Here is a 7,403-nt window from a genome sequence, read left to right as displayed (position 1 = left end):
TTATAAATTTAAGAGTAAGCATTAATAGTTTATGCTATTTGATTAAAATGGAAAGGGCCCCAAATCTTCAGAGATTGTCACCCATTCCTTGTTTACAGATGCGTGAAACTAGAACAGTTTTTTGAATATAGAAACAAAACTATAGAAACCATATCACTCAACCAGAAATAGCTTCTATTTATCTTTGGGGGAGGGTTTGGTAACAAAAAGGCACTTCAGAAATATCTTTCTGTCCATTATTGATATCTACAATTGCCTATGTGTTAAGCAGAGCTGAGGACAATGAATCAGAAGTCAGTGTGATAGGGAAGACATATCTATTATTGTCCCTGAACGACCATAAAGAAATATAATGCATCAATTTCAGAAACAATGGAGAAAATATCGGATAGTTTAGAGACATTGATGATTGCCTATTTTTGTGATATAATTAACTTCTTAAGATAGGGGTATGGTATTACTGTACTCAACAGGTAAGCTGTACATGGTGGCATGCCTTTGTCAACCCAGCTGTACAGCAGCTATAGTAAGAGGCTGAGCACATGGTCCCTGACAATACACACCTTTGCGATGAACTTCAGAAAACCTAATTTTATCTATCATCCCTTTGTTTACAGCATCAATATCTCCCTCTGTGGTAAATGATAGCTCTTACTGCCTGTCACTTCATAAGCAAACCCACAGGTTGTTTTTCCTTATTTTGTTATTTCAGGAACACTTTCTTTCATTTTTTTCATAGATCACCAAGAAACATGTTCTTGAAAATCTCTCCCCATCAGTAGCTGCTTTTCGACTTTATCTACTTAATCTGGTGATTTTCAAATCCAATCCCATAGTAAATATCCCACAAGTCATTCTCAGATATCTCTATTGGAAAGGGCCTTCCTGTTTTCTAGACAGCATCACTGTGTAGCCAGTGAATTCAACCACAGCTCAGTCATTTCCAGGGGCCTTGTAGGTCAATACTCATCACAGCGACAGGAGGAATTGATCAGAGAAGTATCTCCATCTGTCATGAAGACAGCCCAAATGACTTGATCATTCATAGCAGTCATGATCTAGTCACAATGAAAGTGAAGACAGCCCTGTCCCTATGTTGTCTTTTTTTAAATTCACATTTGCATTCAACTACAGTGTTTAGTCAAATGGTAACTATCACTGTTCTGCTTGATATTTTATGTCTTAAACTGTGTCACATACATTTGGGGGCATAATTACAAGGCACTAAATTTTATTGGCCTCAGGAGATAACGTTCCACTTTTAAAGAGATGAATTTATTTTTGGTTGCTGAATCAAATGCAATTTAAAGTTCAGGATGCTTGCATTTTATTATTAACAAATTGATAGCATATGGGTTTCTTTCTGTTTCCTCCAAAGTCAGCAGCCCTACTTTAACTCTCTATTTTGTTCTATTACCAAAGGAGGTGGTTTTTTTTTTTAATACATGTATGAGCAAGTATTTTCTTGTAGTGCAGCAGAATGGAGATGCTCAAATGTTTTAACAAATCAGGTTTCTAATTAATTTGAGTTTATTCAAACTCAGGGTATTGAATGTCTTTGATTATTCGAGTATTTCTATATATGTAACATTTTAAGATTGGTTTTAAACATGCTCATCTACATATTACAAAATTTTCATAAGTACAACTTTTTGGGGTTTGAAAGAGCTGGTAATCTCAGTTTAAAGTAGCAGCCTTGTCCATCACTAATTTTCTTCATAAAATCCTCTAAATGGTAATAGAATAAGTGAATATAAAATATCTAGTTATTCTTTGCCATATGTTGGGTACTAAAGTAGTAAGAGGTAGTTTCTCTATTTAGTGAATAAAAATACTGAAAATCAAGAATTACTGCATCTCAGGTAGGTAGTATTCATTATAACTATGGTTTTAATATTAAATACATCTGCATTAACATATTATTTATTTTATTTTTAAAAATATTTTTATTGTGAAAATACTGTACAGAGGGGTTACAATTACATGGGCAAGATAATGAGTACATTTTTTATCAAGCATTGTAGCTCCTCCTTTGTTTACCCTTCCCATCCCTTCCCAGCCTCTCCCTGCCCTCCCCCACCCAATCCTCCTCCCCCCTACCAAAGTTGTAAAGTTCGTTTTCGACATGACAACTTGTACTTCTCATTGTTGCAACGGGTCCACCTGTATCCTTATTTAAAGTCGTTTAACATATTATTTATTTGTGTGCTAATGTAACCAGATATCCTATATTTTTCTGGCAACACTATACCACTTACTTTGTACAAATTTTTCATGTGTTCTCTTTTCATAATGAGAAGTTTGAACTTTAGTTAGTTTAAAGAATTTCCTCAAAGTCATAAAGTTCGTAAGTTCCACTTGACTTCAGGGCCAGGCTTCTAATTTTGTTTAATTAGATTCCTAGAGTTGGAGCTTCTGTGTGAGAAGTTAGATATTTTCATAGGTATTAATTATCAAATCATCATCATGAATTTCCATTCCCAACAACTGTCTAGCCCCCTTATGCCTCACCAACATCGGCATCATGGCTTTGAAAAATTTTACCAGTTTAGTAAATAAATGACAGAATAAGATGTTTTTCTTTCATTCGGTGCTAAGTTTATAATGAAATTGTATCCTTTTACATGACTGTTTATATTTGTTATGAGGTTTCTTACTCATGTTCCTCAAGGCTAAAATTTTGACAGCCAGCTGGTATGATATTTTTACATTTCAATGATCACACTGGAGTGAGTATTAGAATCACCTGAAGAGCTTGTTAAAAACAAAACCAAAACCAAATATTGTACCCACTCCAAAATTTCTGATTGGGTGAGGCCATATAATTTCTATTTCTAAGAAGTTTTTAGTAGATAATAATGCTTCTAGTCTTGGAACCATACATTGAACACCACTGATCTACAGGAAGACTCAATTCTCCAATAGATACCATCTTGGTTATGAAGTTATTTGCTAATTGACACATGTTACTCATCTCAAGGCTATAACAGTGGCAGATAGGGGAACTACCACAGTAAAAAGCTGAGGATTAATTTGATATAGCACAGGAGGGTGAGATCAGGGGACTATGGTTCAAAACCAGCCTAGGCAAGAAAGTCCATGAGGCTCTTTCTCTAACTACCAAAAGGCTGGAAATGTAGCTGTTGCTCAAAGTGGTAGAGCATCAGCCTTGAGTACAAAAACTCAGGGATACCACAAGCCCATAGTTCAAGCCTCTTGACTGACAAAAAAAATCTATATATCTATGTATCTGTCTGTCTGTCTATCTATCTATCTATCATCTATCTATCTATCTATCTGGCAGATATGTAAGCATAGTGGTATGCCACATATTCGTATTGGTAGATGATTCATGCTGTGGAATCCTAGACTTTCAAAGAACTCTAGAGTATAACAATTCACCTCTAGACTGTAATTTCTGAGGAGACCCTACTTTCTCATGTTCATTTTATATCTGTAGTATTTAGAATTGTGCTGACATGGTGTCAGTGTTCACTAAATGTAGCTTGAATGAATATTTTATGTCCTAAAAAACTGACAAAAATGGTTATGGAAGGTTGGAAAATGACACAGGCTAGGTTCTCCCAGATAAAAGGATAGCCTTGGGAACACCGTTCTGGAATGGCAAAAATAGAGCTTCTTGCCACAGGAAAATGTGACTAAGAGAAAGTAAGAATGACAAAGCCATGTTAAGACTGGGGGCCTACGATAAAATCAACTCATTGTTTTGGCAATGGAGGGTTCTAGAAAAAGAAAAGCTGGATTAAAACATATCTTGAGGGGCTGGGAAGGTGGCTCAGTGGTAGAGTGCTTGCCTTGCACACATGAGGCCCTGGGTTTGATTCCTCAGCACCACATAAGCAGAAAAAAAAAGCCAGAAGTGGCACTGTGGCTCAAGTGGTAGAGCGCTAGCCTTGAGCTGAAGAGCAGGCTCACGACCAGACCCCTTCCAAAAAATTATCTTGATTAATGTTTTGGGACAAAAGTGCAGAGATCATGGTAGTAATAACATAGATTCGAATAAGACTCTTAAGGCAAAGGGGGACAAACTACTGGGAAATGATTGATAAATATCTAACTGGGGAAAACTATTCCATCTGTTCAACACTTTCTGTTCATATGAGATCTCTAGTTGATAACAATCAAGCAAGACACAGGAGGACTCTAAACCTAGGTACACTTATAGCCACAATTGTTTTGTGCATTGTAGATAGAAAGTTAAAAAAAGTCTCTTTCAATCAGCCACAGTATAATAAATGAGTAATTATCCTCTTTTGTTTTATTTTAATTTATTATTTATTTAGTTAGTTATTGCTAGTCTTGGAGCTTGAACTCAGTGTCTGGCACTGTGCCTGAGCTTTTGTACCCAAGGTTAGTTTTCTACCATTTGAGCCACAGTGCCATGTTCAGATTGGAAATAAGAGTCTCATGACCTTCCTGCCTGGGTGAGCTTTGAACTCTGATCCTCAGGTATCAGCCTCCTGAGTTCCATATACCTGAGGCACTAGCACCTTCCAAAGAGTACATTTCCTTTTATGATTCAGAAAGCATCTGCATCTTGTTTATTCCTTTTTCTTTCAGGTCTGTATTCTATGTTCAAAGATCTTAATTGACATTGCTTTCTTGACTGATGGATTCCTTAATAAGTGATCACTGATGTTGTAATGTCTACCTCATGTATGTAGAACCTTCACTTCTTTCTGTATTCCCATTCCGTTTCCCATTTAATTTCTTGAGCATATGAAGATTATTTTTTCTCTTGGAAATATAAAAAAGACTTTAAATGTGTCCTTTTGGGGCCAATATTCCACTATTACATTTACCTGCCTATACTCCTTTAATCATTTAGTACTGGGGATTGAACACAGGACTTGCTGGCTGAGCACTTAATCACTGAACCATTTTGTATCTATATATTCTTTAGACTGGAATTCGATGACTTTGTCTGAGCTTTCACCACACTCATACCTTTCCTGTCTCTTCCACTCCAGTAGCTGATAATACTGGCATGCATACTTAGCTTCATCTTTTAATTTTTCAGTCCTAGGTTTTTTGCAGTACTCACCACCTGAGACATTCGTTCAACCCTTTATTTTCTGGTTATTTATTAATTGATTGATTGTGTAGATACAGAGGCTTGAAATCAGAGCTTCTCTACATTCACTTGGCTCTTTTGCTCACAGCTAGTAATCAAGAAGTTGAGCGACACCTCCAGCCCAACAGTTTTGCTGGTTAATTGAAGACAATCTTGCAGACTTTCTTCCTGGGCTGTCATTGTGATGTCTACATCAAATGGTGAGCCTTAGATTTCTGACCCCTGAAAAGCTATGACTACAGATGTGCCCAGCGAATCTGGACTCAAATGTTTTTTCTTTCTTGCTATTGTTTCTAACATATTTATAAGATATTTCTTGGTTGCTTTGTATGTCCCTCCCCCATAGTATAACCCCTGTTTTCACTGTATTTGATGTTGGTATAATTTGTGGAGGGGAAGGGAAAAGACAAATTGTTTAAATAGGGATACAGGTGGACCCATTGCAACAATGAGATGTACAAGACATTAACAACTTGGGTGCGGGATGGGGGGTTTAGCGGGAAAGGGGATGGTGGGGAGGGAGGATATCCGAAGGGATGGGAAGGGGAAACAAAGGAGGAGGCTACAATGCTTGATAAAAAATGTACTCATTACCTTGCACATGTAATTGTAACCCCTATGAATGGTATTTTCACAATTAAAAAGTTATTTACTTGGTCTCTTATAACCTTCCCAGCAGTCTATTCGATCTTAAGGGAAGAAGAATATTCATAAAACATATTAAAGGGGCTGGGAAGGTGGCTCAGTGGTAGAGTGCTTGCCTTGCATGCATGAAGCCCTGGGTTCGATTCCTCAGTATCACATGTGCAGAAAAAGCCAGGAATGGCACTGTGGCTCAAGTGGTAGAGCGCTAGCTTTGAGCTGAAGAGCTGAGTGACAGTGCCCAGGGCCCAGGCCCCATGACTGGACCCCCTGCCCCCCCCCCCAAAGTGGAAGCACAGCCATGGGTAGAAAGTCACACCACACTGAGTGCAATGTCCATCATGCCCCTCCAAGTGCGTGGATGGGAGCTAGATGTTGAATTAAGTAGCTTTTTTGAGATGTTTTTGAATTTAGGACTGTCACTTCCCACTTCCATTAGTTTTTACCACAGGCCTTTTCATGTCATGAAATGTCTTTGAGTTTGGGGTAAGGAATTGTACAGATGATTACATCTTTCTTTTATAGCTTCTAACATGTCTATATTAATATGCTTTCCTCTAGTGTTTTTGGAGCACATACTAGTAAATATTTAGTTGTCTTCCATGATCTTCTGGAGAATCATGACAAACAACTGATTTTTGTTTTGTTTGATTTAATTTGAACAAGTGTTGTTGGTATGTTAAAAGTGAACAAGTTGACATTGAAATTACCTCAAGTGATGGCAAATGGCAAAAGATCACACTCAGTCATCCTAAGCACTCAATGTCTATGCCTGAACCTGGGATCATAATAGGAGAAAAGGATGAAAATTAAGGGCTGACACAGAAGAAGCATTCAGTGGTAATTTTAGCCTTCAGAGTCTCTCAAGGCATCAAGAGGATGCCCACTTGAAGGAGGAAATTAGAAAATAAAGAAGGAAATTCACTAGATTTAAAGCTTTGTTTGAGCAGCATGGTTGTGATGACAGCTGTTGAAGTTGTTAAGTGAGACTCTACTCAGGGCACACATTGTGAAACATTTACTTTAACCAGTCAACTGTCCTCCAAAATTCCCTCTTTTCTCTTTAAGGAGCCAGAAGTCTAAGATCACTGATCATTAACCAGAATAAAAATCATTTGGCCAGTGGTGAATGAAATGAAAGTTGACAAGGATGGAAGAGGCCCTTGGGCCTGACAACACGCATATGGTTAAGGCAGTGCCACCTACTTCGTGGCATTTAAGCATCGTTTTTCTTAACTACAATGAAAATTTTAAAAGCCTGAAAAAGAAAATCAAAGCAGAACTTAGGAAGTGGAAAAACTTCCCATGCTTCTGGATTGGAAGGATCAACATCATGAAAATGGCAATACTTCCCAAAGCTATCTACAAATTCAATATGATACGTATCAATATTCGAAACCTCATTCTTCAATGAAATAGAAGAAGCAATCCAAAACTTCATATGGAATAATAAAAGACCCAGAATAGCAAAAACAATCCTTAGTAGAAAGAACAGTGCTGGAGGAATATCAATTCCAAATTTAAACTCTACTACAAAGCCATAGTAATCAAAACAGCTTGGTACTGGCACAGGAACAGACCTCAGAACCAATGGAATAGAATTGAAAACCCAGAAATGAACCTACAGACCTATAGCCATCTAATCTTCCATAAAGGAGCTAAAAAA

At 37.4% G+C, this 7,403-nt stretch overlaps 1 pseudogene; it reads left to right on the top strand.

Moving 5' to 3' along the window:
- Positions 1 to 6,859: 6,859 nt before the first annotated feature.
- Positions 6,860 to 6,969, top strand: LOC138814382 (U6atac minor spliceosomal RNA; annotated as a pseudogene).
- Positions 6,970 to 7,403: the final 434 nt, after the last annotated feature.

The sequence above is a fragment of the Dipodomys merriami genome, unplaced genomic scaffold (genome assembly GCF_024711535.1).
Source record: "Dipodomys merriami isolate MVZ:Mamm:240054 unplaced genomic scaffold, mDipMer1.0.p SCAF_6, whole genome shotgun sequence".
NCBI classification, from domain to species: domain Eukaryota; kingdom Metazoa; phylum Chordata; class Mammalia; order Rodentia; family Heteromyidae; genus Dipodomys; species Dipodomys merriami.
The sequence above is the reverse complement of the archived record's forward strand: the minus strand, read 5'-3'. Positions and strand labels throughout refer to the sequence as shown.